The sequence below is a fragment of the Sarcophilus harrisii genome, chromosome 1 (genome assembly GCF_902635505.1).
Source record: "Sarcophilus harrisii chromosome 1, mSarHar1.11, whole genome shotgun sequence".
NCBI classification, from domain to species: domain Eukaryota; kingdom Metazoa; phylum Chordata; class Mammalia; order Dasyuromorphia; family Dasyuridae; genus Sarcophilus; species Sarcophilus harrisii.
The window spans coordinates 610,027,135-610,041,756 of NC_045426.1; the positions used below are offsets into that span (position 1 = coordinate 610,027,135).

Below are 14,622 nucleotides of genomic sequence, written 5' to 3' on the forward strand. Positions count from 1 at the left end.
ATATACCCATGTATGTCTTATTGGGCTCAGACTATAGAACTAGGAACCACTAAGCAGAAGGAAATTTCAGCTTACAAAAAGAGGGAAGGGGAGGGCTTCCAACCATTATAACTGTAAAAATGGAATTGTTTTAGGGAGTCCGGGACTTCTCATCACTTAAGGTCTTCAGGCCAGGGCTTCCCTTGGTAATCTTGTGGAGAGGATATTGTTGACAGAGTTCAGGATTTGGGCTGGGGTTAGACTAAGTGACTCCTAAAGTCACTCTCAACTCTAAGGGTCAGTGATTTCATCTTTTAAGAAGGTAAGGCAAGGATTGAAAGGTAGAAAGAACATTAGCAACAGGCATCCTGGATAGTTAAGGGAGCAGAGTTATCATGAGGCACCTGTGATCAGACTCAGTAGAAAAACCTGATATTGAAACAAGTGCCTGCCTTATCCAGGACTTCTGTGAACTTTCTGATGGCCATGAGCTAATTCCTGCTAAAAGAATTGCCAGAGGGAGAGGTGAAAGTTGATACAATGGCAAAACAAATTCAGAACCCAAATATTAATACACCTGAAGTCATGCACAAGTTCTTTTGCATATCCAGAAAAAGAAAAAAATAGCCAGGACTTTAGTTTTGAACTTGACTAGGCAGGTTTCTGAGCCCTCACTGTATGTAGGAAACCCTCATTTCATTTGGCTTTGCAGAGATGGTGCTTGCCATCTCTTCCCTGTTACCATTGCTACTCGACCCCAGAAGTTGAGACAGACTAGTAGACTTAATAAGTATTAGTAAAAGCAGAAGCTAGATAGCCAGGGTCTTAATCTGGAGTCTACGACCTTCAAGAGATCCATGAATAGATTTTAAAGGCCCATGAACTTGGGTCAGAAAAATATTTGGATAATTATATTGTTTTCTTTTGTAAACCTGCATTAAAATCATTATTTCTGAGAGAGGGTCCATAGGCTTCCCTACACTGCCAGAGGGGGGGACCATGATACAGAAAAAAAAAAAGACCCTCACCATAGAATATATTCATGCAAAAGCAATCAGTTAAAACTCGATACTTTTTAGATCCTTAATATATACAGAAGCAAAATCAGAAAAGGGCCTAGGCTGGTCAAACAAGAGAGAACCAATAACAGATGGACAGTCTGGGTGCTCTGTTGGTAATGTCAAGAAGGCACTTTGGGTGAACTCCTTTTGTCAAATTTGCAGAAGGACATGGGCAAATGTCCCAATTCTTCCAAAAGAAAAGAGAATGAGTCTACAAACTATTGAGAAATGTTTGACTTTCATTCTTGGCAAAATTTAAGAATAATAAAAAGTGACAAAAACTTGCCAGGTGATTCCATATGGTGGGCAAGGGAGAAAGAAACACTTTGAAGTTTTTGGACTGTTGTTGTGAGGTTGTGAGCCTAGATCAGTGTAAAGATAGTCATGCCTTCAACATAAACACCAAAATTTGAAGTAGGGAGCAATTTTAGGGGAAACAATATTGACTTGTTTTCTTTAATTCATTTTAAAATTTTAATTTATTTTATTCTGAACTTAATAAAACAAACATTTCCACAACATAATGGAATAGCAAAAAATATATCAAACTGCAAATCCATTATGTAGAACTTGCTATTCCTTTTGAATATATAGTAAAGATAACATATGATTTTCTTTTTTCTCTTCTTTTCTTCCTCCCTATAAATGACCACCATTAGACACAAACATGTAATGTGGGGGTGTGCACGTGTGTGCAAGTATGTAAAATCATTCCATACATGTATTTTTTAGTCTTTCTCTGGATGCAAATAGCATCTTCCTTCATAGGTCCTTTGTAGCTAATTTGGTTTTTTTATATTAGTCAAAATGATGTATTTGCTCAAAGTTGTTCTTAAAATAATATTGCTGTTACTACAAACAATATTCTCTTGGTTCTGCTGATTTTGAACATGAATTTGAGATGCTTACAGGACAGCCAGATGGAGATGTTCAGAAGGCTTATCAAAAACTAATACAGGAGTAATGAGAGATCAAGAGATGAAAGAGAGGGAGATTTGGAAGTCATCTGCATATAGATCACTGAAACTCTGACAATTGATGAACTCACCAAGGAAAGGGAGTGTAAAGACAGGACCTTAGACAGCCCTTGGGGACATCCATGGTATTAGAATGGGTCATGGATAATACACAAATGAAACTTGGAAGGAACAGTTATATCAGTAGACAAATCGGGAGAAAACAGTATCAGGAAAACCCAGGAAAGAACATATGGCAAGCTAATTCAAGTGCTTCAGGTCAATGCAGAATAAAAACCAAGAAAAAACTATTGCATTTTGCAATTAAGAAATTGTAACCTGGGAGATTGCCATTTCCATATAGTAGTGGATCAAACTGAGATTGCCGAGGATTGAGAAGTGAATGGGAAATTTTGGAAGTGGAAACAGGGAATATAAAATGATAGTTTGATGTTAAAGTCAACTGAAGGATTTTTAAAGATAGGGAAAAGCTGAGTATGTTTGTAGATACTAAGGAAGAAAAGATTACAAATGAAAGAAAGGTGTGAGGGATGATGAATGGATGAAACTACCAGTGGAGAGAGAAAGGAGTGGAATCAAGAAAAGGTGTAGAGCTCGTGACTTTGGTGAGGAGAAAAGCAGAGATGGAGTAAAGGAGGGAATTTTGCAGAGATTTTTGAGTCGTAGATGAGAGGAACACACCACATGGGGAAACAGCCTCTGCTTTTTTAAGTAAAGTAGGAAATGTAGAGTTCTCTCCTGATAGGAATGGGGGGGGGGGGGAATGGTAAAGAACAAACACCTAAGAAAGAAGAGAAAATCTGGAACAGTTGATGTGAAGAGTGTATTAAGAGATTAGTGAAGAAAGAAGGATGGTGAGCACCCAGGTAAAGGTAAATAAATTTGTACATCATTCAATCAGATTTTGTGATTTCTTCTCGCAGTTCTCAGGAAATCTTGAGGTTTAGCAAAGCATGAGTGGTGATAGGATAAGGGGCAAAGGATTCCAGGGAGAAGACGATGTACGGTTGAATTCCTTAAGTACAAGGAAGAAGTGGAATGAGTAGAGATTGTGATGAAGATGAAGGAGGGATCTGGGGAGAGTGAGCAGGATAGAGGTAAAGATGGGAAGCTGTGTAATCGGAGGGAGGAATTTCTGGATCCTGGCCACAGAACTTATGGGTGATGATGAAATCAAAGGAAAGGCTTTTTCTGTGTGACAGAAGTGAAACGGTGCTTCTCTTGGCTGACAAATTGAAGAGTTTGAGAGTACATCTTGTTGTGTATTGGAGTCTCCTAAGCAAGAGAGCAATCAGTCCTTTAACAGTTATAAAGCACCTACTGTGGGTGGACAAGAGATGCAGGCTGAGGCAGTCCTTTAGGAAGGAGAGAGATTTTGTATCCTTGCTCTCTCTTCATTCCCACTTTGATGATGATGTTGAGTTGTTTTTCCAGTCATGTATGACTCTCTGTGACCTCACGTAGGGTTTTTTTGGCAAGGAAACTGGAGTGATTTGACATTTCTTTTTCTAGCTCATTTTACAGATAAGGAAACTGAGGCAAACAGAGTGATTTGCCAGGTTCCACAACTAGGAAATATTTAAGACTGAATTTGAACTCAGGTTTTCCTCACTCTAGGTACTCTATCCAAGCTAGGTACCACCTAGCTGTCCATCCCCCCCCTTAATTACCTTATATCTATTTTTCTGTCTTCCTAAATAGGAATCATCTGCATTGTAAACTCTTTTGTCTTTGTATCCCCAGTATCTACCACAAGAGTACAATACTGTTTATTGTTAGCCACAAGCCAAGAAAATATTTCCCAGGGTTTTAACTGAAGCTTTTATCTTAAGGGTCTTTTGATGACTGAAATCAACTGCTCATCGGGCTTGCAGACTAACCATAGATATGAGGGATAACTAATACCTTTGCATCATAGGGTTCAAAATCATGGCCAGCCAAAATCTTCAGTGCAACCCAAACCACATTAAAAGATCTGTTTAACAAAAGATGTATTAAGAATGCAGTGCTATATACATAAGGTTAATTTGTAGTTTTCCAAGTCTATATGCAGTATCAGAATTTGAGTTTAATACTACTGCCTTCAGGACAGAATGAGTTTCACAAGACTAAAATATGGGATAGCATCAATTAAGATGAACTTACTTTGGAAGTAGAAGGTTAAGGAAGAGTGACTGGGCAGTGATTATTCTGAAAATGGTCTAAGAATATCAGTAGGCTAAAAATTCAAGAGAAAACTTATCCTGTTTAGTTCTAGAAGGCAGATCTGGAAACCATGGGTAGAAGTTATAAAGAAGCAAATTTGAGTCAGATGTTTGGAAAAAAATCAGCCTCAACAGTGAGAGCTGTCCAAAAAGTGAACTAGACTGCCATGTTGCCCTTCACTAGAGGTCTCCAAAAACAGACCATGTCCACTGTATTGTGGAGGGGATCATGGGGTGCAAACTGGAGTAGACAGCTTTGTAGGGCTCTGTCACCTCGATTCTGGAATGGAATCTGTCAGTCACTACCAGCAGATTAGTGAACACCCAGCACCAGCCTAGCACTCTCCTGCCCTGTGCTCAGGAAGCAGGAAAAAACTGTATCTCCATCTACCACAACATGAACCATGCCAAAAACTTGAAAAATGAGCAAATGAAAAGATTCTTTAGGGTTGTAAAATAAATCCCCAAAGTCTTTCAGCCTCTCAATGTTTTGATCACCAATGTTGACAGATTGTAAATCAGGGTAGGAACATCTTAAACATTTGATAGTACCTTATTTATTTATTTATGTGGCATATAAAACTAGAATTGATTTTTTTTTCCTTTCAGTCTCAATAGGATTTTTCTTTCAGGAGCATATCATTCTTCTTCAAGCCCTGAAGTCTGATTGTGTGTCTTTGTGATTATGTGTGCATGTAGTTATTATCCTTTCTGAAAGAAGAGAGGGGAAAAAATCCCAGGCATTGAAGAAATCTCATGAATCAAAAACAGACTCCAAAAATTTGGCCTCGTGGTGTTTATCCTATTCATTCTTCTTTTGAACTGGTAATAACTCTATAATAGAGTTGTAAGAGACCAAAGAGTCCATCTAGTCCAATTTGAAAGATCCTCTCTATAGCAGTCCTGCTGTCTTCTCTATAGTGAGGAGGAAGCCTCCTCCTTCTGAGGAACTCATTTCACTTTTAACAAAGGTAAAAAGCTAACAGTCTGAGAATAAGGAAAGGGAAAGGTGGAGACACAGAGAGGAGGGAGAGAAAGGGAAGGAAAGAAGGAAGGAAGGAAGAATAGTAGGGATGGAATGTGTGGTATAAGGTGGAAAAAAGGGAATTATTAACAAATTCTAGTGGCTCCCTTTTACTTCCCAGATCAAATATAAAATCCTGTTTGACTTTTAAAATCCTTCATAAGCTGGTTCCTTCCTACTTTTCTAGTGTTCTTACATCCTTCTCCTACTCACATACTCTACAAGGAGATCCCGACCTCTTGCTCCTCCTAGGAGAGGCTCGATCTCCTGACACTTAAACATTTTTACTGAATGTTTCCCATTTCTGGAATGCTCTCATTCTTCTTCTCTGGCACCTGTAATACACTGGACAATGATTTTTTCTTGGAGACCTCTAGTGAGGGACAACATGACAATCTACTTCACTTTTTGGATGGCTCTCCTTGTTAGAGACCTACCTTCCTAATCCCCCTTAATATTAATGCCTTCCCTCTGACATCACTCTAGTTTATCCTATTTATAACTGTTTATATGTTTTTTCTTCCATTACTTGTGAGCTTCTTGAGGACAGAGATGGTTTTCTACCTTTATTTGTATTCTAGCACTTAGCACAGTGCCTGGCACATAGTAGGCACTTAATAAACATTTGAACAACTCTCATAGATAATGATTCACTGTCATAGAATGCTAAATTCTCAGAGTTGGAACAAGCCCCAGAAGTGAATTTTACCTGAAGGAGGATCTCAAAGAGATTCTTGGTCACACTTTTGGCAAACTTTGTGGTTAATAAAAACACTTTCTTATTTAAAAGTAAGTTAAAATTGTTCTTTTGGCAATTTATGCTTTTAATAGAAGCTGGGTATCCATTTCAAATCGTTTTCAGAGATACAAAGCTTAATAGTCAATCCAAGAACAGTGGGCTTTAAATTGAGGGTAGTCCAGCTCGATTGATTATTTTACAAAAGAAATAACCAAAATTCAAGTATATTTGCTGCCATAATCTTTTGTGGAAAAGATTAAAGAGAGAATAAAAATTATTTTTATTTTCCTATTGCATTAGTCTTGGAAATGATTCTACAAAAATAATGTAGATCATGCTCTTTTATTTTGAAATCCCATATGAATGTTGACATTAAGTATATTGAATAATAGGAATGGTTTTGGTTTCTCCAGTTTTTTGTCTTAATGCTTCCATAACATTATTCAACATAAAATTTTCCTTTTAAAAATACAAATTTGCATTTGCTACAAGTAAGTTGAAATTTTTGACTATTGACTTTTAATAATCAATAGTCAGTTTTGTTAAGGGTAAAAAAAAAATCCCTCTGTTGGAATTTAAGCAGCTAATTGGTGTTAGTCATCCTGTTTCAGTGTATACAATTTCTATGTTCCAGGATGCAACATAAAATTCTTTTTGCATCAAGATCAATGCAAAACATTGATGCAAGGCATCATGAAAAGAAAGTTTTTATTTAATGAGAAAGGTATTTTGTCGTACTTTTTGGAATTTTTGTGAAAAGTTATTATATTTGGAACTATTCTGAAGCTGTTAATCTTTTTTTAAAAAAAATAAAATGTTGCAGGTTTCTAAAATAAAATAAAATATTTTTTTACAAGTACCCTGTGAATATATATAAGCAGATAGTGTGAAAGGAGAGAAGGAAGTTGGTGTTTTGTCTTTGGAAAAAGCAAAACTCAGATGCTCCAATCAAGGAAACATCTTCCCTGATTTCTGATAATACTTGAAGCATATTATTTCTTCTTAGTAATGATGATAGCTGACATATAGCTCACTTTAAGGTTTGCAAAAAACATATGTACTGTCTCACGGCATCCTTAGAATAGACTTGGGAGATATTGACTCCCATTTTATAGAAGAGGAAATTGAGATTCAGGAATATTGTCATTTCCTCATAGTATCCTTTCATGCTGGGATTAGTGCCTTCCCTAAGGAAGGACTGAATTCAAATCTGACCTCAAACCCTAGTAAGTCATTTTACCCCTGTCTGCCTCAGTTTCCTCATCTGTAAAATGAGAATGCTAGTAGCACCGACTCACTAAGTTGCTATGAGAATAAAATAAGGTAATATTTGCAAAACACTGTCAACTTTAAAGTGCTATGTAAATGCTAACTAGTGTTATGTTTGGCCACAATTATTTCCATCTTATCTCTTTAGTTAGAATGGGAGTTCCTCTAAGGCTAGGCCTGTGTGCCTTTCTTCATATTCCCAGCACTTAGCATAGCACTGAGAAAATAGTAAGGGCTTAATAAATACTTGTTGACTGACCTATACTAGGTATCAGAAATGGATTTTAACTGAGAACTTCCTCTTCCTCCAAGTTCAGCCTCCTTTTCATTATACTACAAAGACGGATGCTTTTTTCTTACCAGAAAACTTCAACCTTAGGAAGTTGCCTGGACACTGAGAAGGGAGAAAAAGGAAGGAAGGATTTATTTGTCACCTGCTATGTACCAGGCACTATGATAAGCATTTTACAGATAAGTCACTTAATCCTCACCATCACCCTGGAAGCTAAGAGCTATTATTAAGGAACTGGAGGGAGACAAATTAAGCGACAGAGCCCAAAGTCTAATAAATGTCTCAGGCCAAATTTGAACTCAGATCTCCCTGACTCTGAGACCAGTTCTCTGTGCACAGAGCCATCTGTCACATTCTCTTTTCTAGACTTGAATTCACCTAAGAGCAGAGACGCTGTTCTATGCATATTTTATATCTTTCCTAGCACTTAGCACCGTGTTGTGCATATACTAGGAACCATTTGTTGAATTTAGTCATATGTTCTGTTTTCAATCATATGTTGACTGTCTTTTGCCTTTTTTGTATCCCCAGGGCTTAATACAGTGCCTGGTACACAGTAGGTGCTTAAGGAGTGTTTAATGATTAACTAGACAAAGAAAGAATTAAGATTTAACTCTGGTCAGGGACCTCGGAGGTCATGTCCAACAGCCTTGGCAGATAAGAACATTGAGACACAGACTGATCCGAGGTCAGACAGGATAAATTAGTTGTAGGTCTGCTTTTAGCAGCTTTGATGATTCAGAATCCAATAGATATTAATCTAAAAAATCTCTCTGTGAGCCATGATACTAGAGAGAAGACACAAGGATCTTTTCTCCCCAGTTTAGTCATCCCCAACTTCTTCCCCTTTCCTGTATATATCGACCAGACCTTTAAAGCTAATTCCCTTTTCTGTCTTCTTAATGCACATGAGAGTTTTGCCCTCAAGTTCATGAGTGACATTGGAATAGCTATGCTAGGCAGCCAGACTCGGTGGTCCCTCCCACTGTCTCCAGATGTGACCCCCTAAGGCAAGGGGACAATAAAGTCCTGTGCACCCCAACTTAGACCCTGAATCCTAGAGGAGGGGAGGAGGAACATGAAGTCAGCAAATGTCTGACCCTTTTATTTCATAGATGGATAAAACTGAGTTCCAAAGAAGGAAAAAGAGAGAACCATGGTTCAGAAGAAGAATACATATGAAATACTATTGTTGCAGAGTCAAAAACACTATCCCAGGAAATGCATAAATTTGTATTTCTCTTTACTGAGTAGATAAGAATATCCCAATAAGTAAGTAAGGCTTGGTGAGGTTTTATATAAGTTTGTAAACGTTTACACGTTACACAGACACACATTGTGGCCCTTTAGAGAGAAAACTGCTTGTGAGTCCAAAGACTCGAGTTTGAGTCTCACTAACATTGGACAAATTCCTCTGAGTCTCAATTTCCTCGTCTGTAAAAAAAAAAAAAAAAAAAAAAAAAAAAAGTGATGCTACTTACTCTTCCTAGAGTGTTTGTGAGAATAAAATCAGTTAATTGGGTGGAAATGTATGTTGTTAATTGTAAAGCATTGGGGCACTGTAAGGCAGCAGTGTTGTTATTGCTATATAGTACTAAATTCAGAAGTCAAATTCAGCAAGCTCTTGACAAGCGACTAATCAGTGATTTCATGCAAGACACTAGAATGAGATCCAAAGGGTCTTCATGCCTCTCTGAAACTACATGGTATTCTTTTCTTTGAGTGTTAAAAAAGGAAGAATTTTTGAGAGTAGCATTAACTCCTTGGCTCCCTTGCCTAAACCTTTCAAAACTAGAATGAGAAAAGATGGGGGTGCTATGGTGTTAAATTAGAGGAATACTCAAATTTATCTGTTCAGGTTCTGGGATCATTATGACATTTACTAGCTGGGTGACTATGGGCAAGCATTTCTCTGAGTTTTGGTCTTTTCATCTTTGAAATGGGCAAAATAACACACATATAAAAGGGCTTCTTAAATTTTTTCCACTCAGGACCTTTCTCATCTTTTCATCACCTTTTTCATCTGAGAAATTTTTATGCCATCCCAGGTATATAGTTATATAAAATAAACATGCAAATCAAACATTTACTGATAATAAATCATGTTTTAAATTTTATTTTTAAAAAATTATTTGGCATATATACAATTTACACAGTAATTTTCATTTTTCATATACAAATTACACAACTCCATTTGGGGTTGGAATCCACAGTTTAGGTTTGACCTAGGGTACCTACCTCACAGAGTTTTTATGATCAAATGAGAAAGATTATATAAAGTACTTTGCAATCCTTAAAACAATCTCTAAATATGATCTACTTTTATTTTTATTTTTTTACTTTGGTAATGGAAGAGAAGAATGAGTCAGCTTGTTATGGCTAATCAATGATCATCCCTTTATGTCCAGAATCAAATAGAAAATGCTTTCTTTGGTTATAAATGAGCATTCTGGAGACAGAGATTTGATTTAAATTAAAGAAAACTTCCTAGTACTTAGAACTGATCAAATGTGGGGATGGGCTACTTCCCCCCTCATCAGAGGTTTTCAGGCAAAGGCTTTTTGGCTACTTGAAGGGAGATGTTTTACAAGGGATTCCTATTCAGGACAGGTTATTGAGGTCTCTTCCAGCTCTGAGGTTCGGTGGTAATTTAATTCTGATTTAAAAAAAAAAACCTTCCAGAACCTTGTATTATACTGACTGTTTTGGAAGAGTTTCAAAGCCATGTAATCCAGCTTTCTCCTCTTATGGATGAGAAAACGAGTCTCAGAGGGGATAAGTGACCACACTGTAAGCAGCCCTTGCAAGGCTCAGTGCTAGGTCTCCATTTCACAGATGAAAAAAGAAGGGAGACGGAATGATCAGTGTACCTTGAGGTCAGAGGACTTGAGTTCATCATCTGGGACATTTAGTACCTGGATGATGATGGACAAGCACTTAAATCTCCATTGTAAAATGAAGGGATTGACTTGACATGGTCTCTCGGCTCATTTCCTCTTCTTTGCAGGCATAGAGCTGGGGGCTGGGAACAGGAGCCACTGGTTTTTACTCCCCCATCTCCTTCCCCCGTAGTGCCCCTTTCCCTAGTGCATGCGTTTCTGTGGCCCCATAAGTGGAGAGGAGCCACGTGCATCCATGCAGAATCAGTTAACAAGCCCTGTAGCAAGGCCCCCAAGAAACCAGAAGCCTCCTTTTGGTAGCTTTGATATCTTGACAGGATACATCCCTTGCAAGCTTCCAGACAACGCTGTTATTTCCCCTGACAGTTCCAGGAAAAAGCCATTAAATGAGAAGTGGCACCCCCTCCAAAGCCATGAGGTGGGAGGCTTTGAAGTCTGGCACGTTGCTCCTTTGGGCTCTGGAAGCTGACAGGTACCTCTAGGGTACAGGGCGCTCAGTCCTGACCCTCCTAGGTTTCTCTCTTGTCCCTGTTGGGTTCATGCAGAGTCCGAGGATGTCGAGCACCTCTGAAGTCTGACTGCTCACTGTCTCAGGACTTAAAATGCTTCATTAAAGAGTTCAACTATCAGGGGCATTTCCCTCACCCTGACAACTAAGCCATGTGTCATCTGCTTGAAGACCGGGGCTCCCGGGCTCTGTGACCTATATTTTCTCTGGCCCCTAAGACCACAGGCCATTGTGGGGAAAGGGCAAGAAATGTCACAGGGCCAGAATGCCCATGTCTTTGGTATGGAAGAAGCTTTGTTCTCAGAATAATAACAGAGCAGGGAAGGATGGATGGACAGATAGACACTGAAGGAAAAGGGATGGAGAAGTGGTTACTTAAGAAAGCATGTGGTTGTGCCATTTTGCAAGTCAGCCTTTTAGAAATTTAATATGGCGAGGAAGAAGGAGTCAGCTAAACTGGAAGGACAAATGCCCAAAATAATGATAAGCCACTCCTAGAATTAATTTTAAAATAAAAAAATAAAAAAAAATAATAATTTTAAAATTCTGCAGAGCCAGATGATGCCATGGCTGCTTTAATTTAGGATTCATCCACATGTCTGGTTTGGGATTTCATTGATGGAATCGAGAACCTCAGAGTTGGGAAAAATATTATAAGGTATCTCATCCAACCCTTTTCTAAACAGAAATCCCTGTGGAAAAAAGACATGCTCCATTATTTTTGAGCAGCCTTGGTGAAATCTGTGAACCCCTTTTCAAAATAATGTTTTTAAATATATAAAATAAAATACATAGGATTGCCAAAAAAAAAAAAAAGAGATCAGATTGAAATTCAGTTATTGGAATTTTTTCTTAATTTTTCAGGCCCCAGGTTAAGAATACAAGCTTTTGTGTATATATAAATATATCCGTATTTAATTGCAGCCTTTTGGGGGGAGGGGAAGTAGAAAGGGGGAAAAAGAGTATAGTAAAAGTGCATGGCAAAGAACAAAAGCACCTATAAGGAAGCAAAGCAAAGACAGAGATTTCTGAACACAATGTGCAGTATTTATTATATAGGCTTTCTTGAAGTGGAAATTTATTGTTTTCTATTTTGTATCCTTTCTTATGTTCTGCTGTACCCATGGCAAAATTTCTCTTCTTCTGTTTTGTATTTGTCATAAATATTTTTTAAAGAGAAAAAGAATACATGCTATATACTTTTTCTACTCATGATCCCTTTTGGCCTGAGAAATTTTTATGTGGTTCCTAAATATACAGGTATATAAAATAGGTTTACAAACCAAACATTTACTGATAATCAAAATTTTGTGGCCCTCACATTCAGTTTAAGAAACTGGGCTCTACAGTATATCCAGCTACTGGTGATCCACTCTCTTCTTAGAGACTAAAGAAGCATTGAATCCACTACCTCCTGAAACATCCCATTCTACTTTTAGACTGCCAGCCCCTTATTTGTTGAGAAGTCTTTCCTTACATTGTACTTTCTCACTCATTGTTCCTGCTACAGCCTTCTGGAGCTAAACAGAAGAGTCAGTCTTCTGCCTTACGGCCCTTCAGATATCTGAAGATTTCTATGACAGTCTTGTCTTCCCATGCATTCCTTCTCTCTCAAAAAAAAAAAAAGAAAAGAAAAGAAAAAGACTTCTTCAGGATAAATATATCTAATTAGATTAACTGGTTAGAACATGACATGATTTCAAACTCATTCACTCTCTCTACTCATCTGACAGTTTTTCAAAGATATTGCCATCCAGATTTGCACTTCCAAAACCTTCAGGAGAGTTCTGACCATGGCAGACAGCAGTGGGATTATTGCCTATCTGTCTATCTTATCCTAGGCACTAATTAATGCATCAGATTACCATCATTTTTTAGCTATTCTATCACTCTTCTCTGTCCCATATTCATATGGTTCATAAGCAGATCTTTGTAGAACTTTCATCACTGTCTTCACTTCCTATCCCCTAACTTTATTCCCAGTATTCTTTCACCTCACAAAAATGGAAGGACCACTAAGGAGGGAAAGGTAAACTCCACAATGAACAATTTGGAGAGAGGCACCATCTTTTTAACCTGTCTCCGCTCTGGCAATACATAGTAGCCCCAAGAGGTATAACTGGGGAAGAGGTCTCTGAAAGCGTAGAATCGTAGTTGGAAAGAGGACCTCTAAAACCATTTGCAACCCCTACCTGAAGCATGAATTCCCACTACAGTTTCCCAAAAATGCTTCTCTAGTCGCTGCTTGAATGCTTCTAGCAATAGGGAATTTTCTGTCCTGTAAGATAATTCTAGGAAAAATCATTAAGAAATTCCTCCAGATGTTGCTCCAGATACTGCCTCCCTACAAATTCTACTTATTAATCTTAAATCGTAAATTGGATCATGGGTTCTCGGAAGCCATATATCGCCACCCCTGAGTGTTACAGATGAGGAAACAAAAGCCAGTGTGATAAAATGACCAGACCACTGGTGTAAAAGTCAGTGGGCTCTGCACGAAGGAACCATTGATGCTGGTTCTTTCCACTGTACCATGATCTTCTCTGGATTGTTGTCACAGCTCTATACTTTCACCATCTGCCCAGAATAAAAGAAATGCTTGGATTGAAATTCAAAATGGCAACTCTCCAGGAGCCACCTGGGACAGACTTGATGTGACTAGTGAAGACATCTTGGTAGAGTGGAAGGCATATCTCCCAGTGAAAGATAATGCCTTCATTCATGGGAAAACTAAACTCTTAGAGGAAAAAAAAACAGACTCAAACACACATTCACCCACATATGATATTTTGTGGGATTTTTTTTCCCTTCTATGCATACAATACCCCCGTTTTTTTCCTTCATGTCCTATGATCCACAAGAGGCAATGGCCCAGTCACTGGAATGGGACTAATTCCATCTGCCACTGAAAGAACACATGAGAAACAATTAGGTGTTTAATTTAAGTGAAGTCTTTTGTTGTTGTTTTTTTCCCCCTGTCAATGCACAGTTTGCTGTTACCTAATTTAGAGACACTAGCAAGTCTGGTCCAGAGTTCAATTCAGTGAACACCAGTTTAATGTGACTTGTACCACCAAGACAGAAATAACTTGTAGGTAATTCTTTTTAGTTTCATCCATAGTCTCTGTCTGAACTAAAAAAAAAAATGGTTTGCCTCAAAAGCCCTGAAGCCATATATATTCCTGTGTCTTTGCATGTAACCCCTAGGATCAACCAATTAGCAAGCTTTTTTAAAAGCACCTACTGTGTGTTAGATGGATAGAGCACCAGGCCTGAAGTCAGTGAGACTCATCTTCTTAAATTCAAATCCAGACTTAGGCACTTACTAGCTGTATGACCCTGAGCAAGTCACTTAACCTTATTTGCCTCAGTTTCCTAAAATGAACTAGAGAAGGAAATGGCAAACCACTTCAGTATCTTTGCCAAGAAAACCTAAATGAGATCCTGAAGAAACTAAGCAACATGTGAGTACTTTTATATATGTTGCATTATTTGATATTTACAGGAACCCTGAGAGGAAGGCATTATTATTATCCCCATTTTATAGATGAGGAAAATGAGGCTGAGAGAAGCTAATTTATTTGCCCAAAGTCACACAGCCTGTGTGAAACAGGGTTAGAACACCGACTCCAAGTCTAGCATTATCTACTACACCATCATGTGTCTAAA

The 14,622-nt window shown here is 38.1% G+C and overlaps 1 protein-coding gene across 2 annotated transcripts in view; it reads left to right on the plus strand.

Moving 5' to 3' along the window:
* The first annotated feature begins 1,890 nt into the window (after positions 1-1,890).
* Positions 1,891-14,622, plus strand: part of ZHX2 (zinc fingers and homeoboxes 2) — a 34,099-nt gene continuing 21,367 nt past the window's right edge. For both annotated transcript variants that reach the window (XM_012541806.3, XM_031947153.1), the window contains exon 1: positions 1,891-2,889. The gene's annotated coding sequence lies outside the window, so the exon portion shown is untranslated. The remainder of the gene's footprint in view (positions 2,890-14,622) is intronic.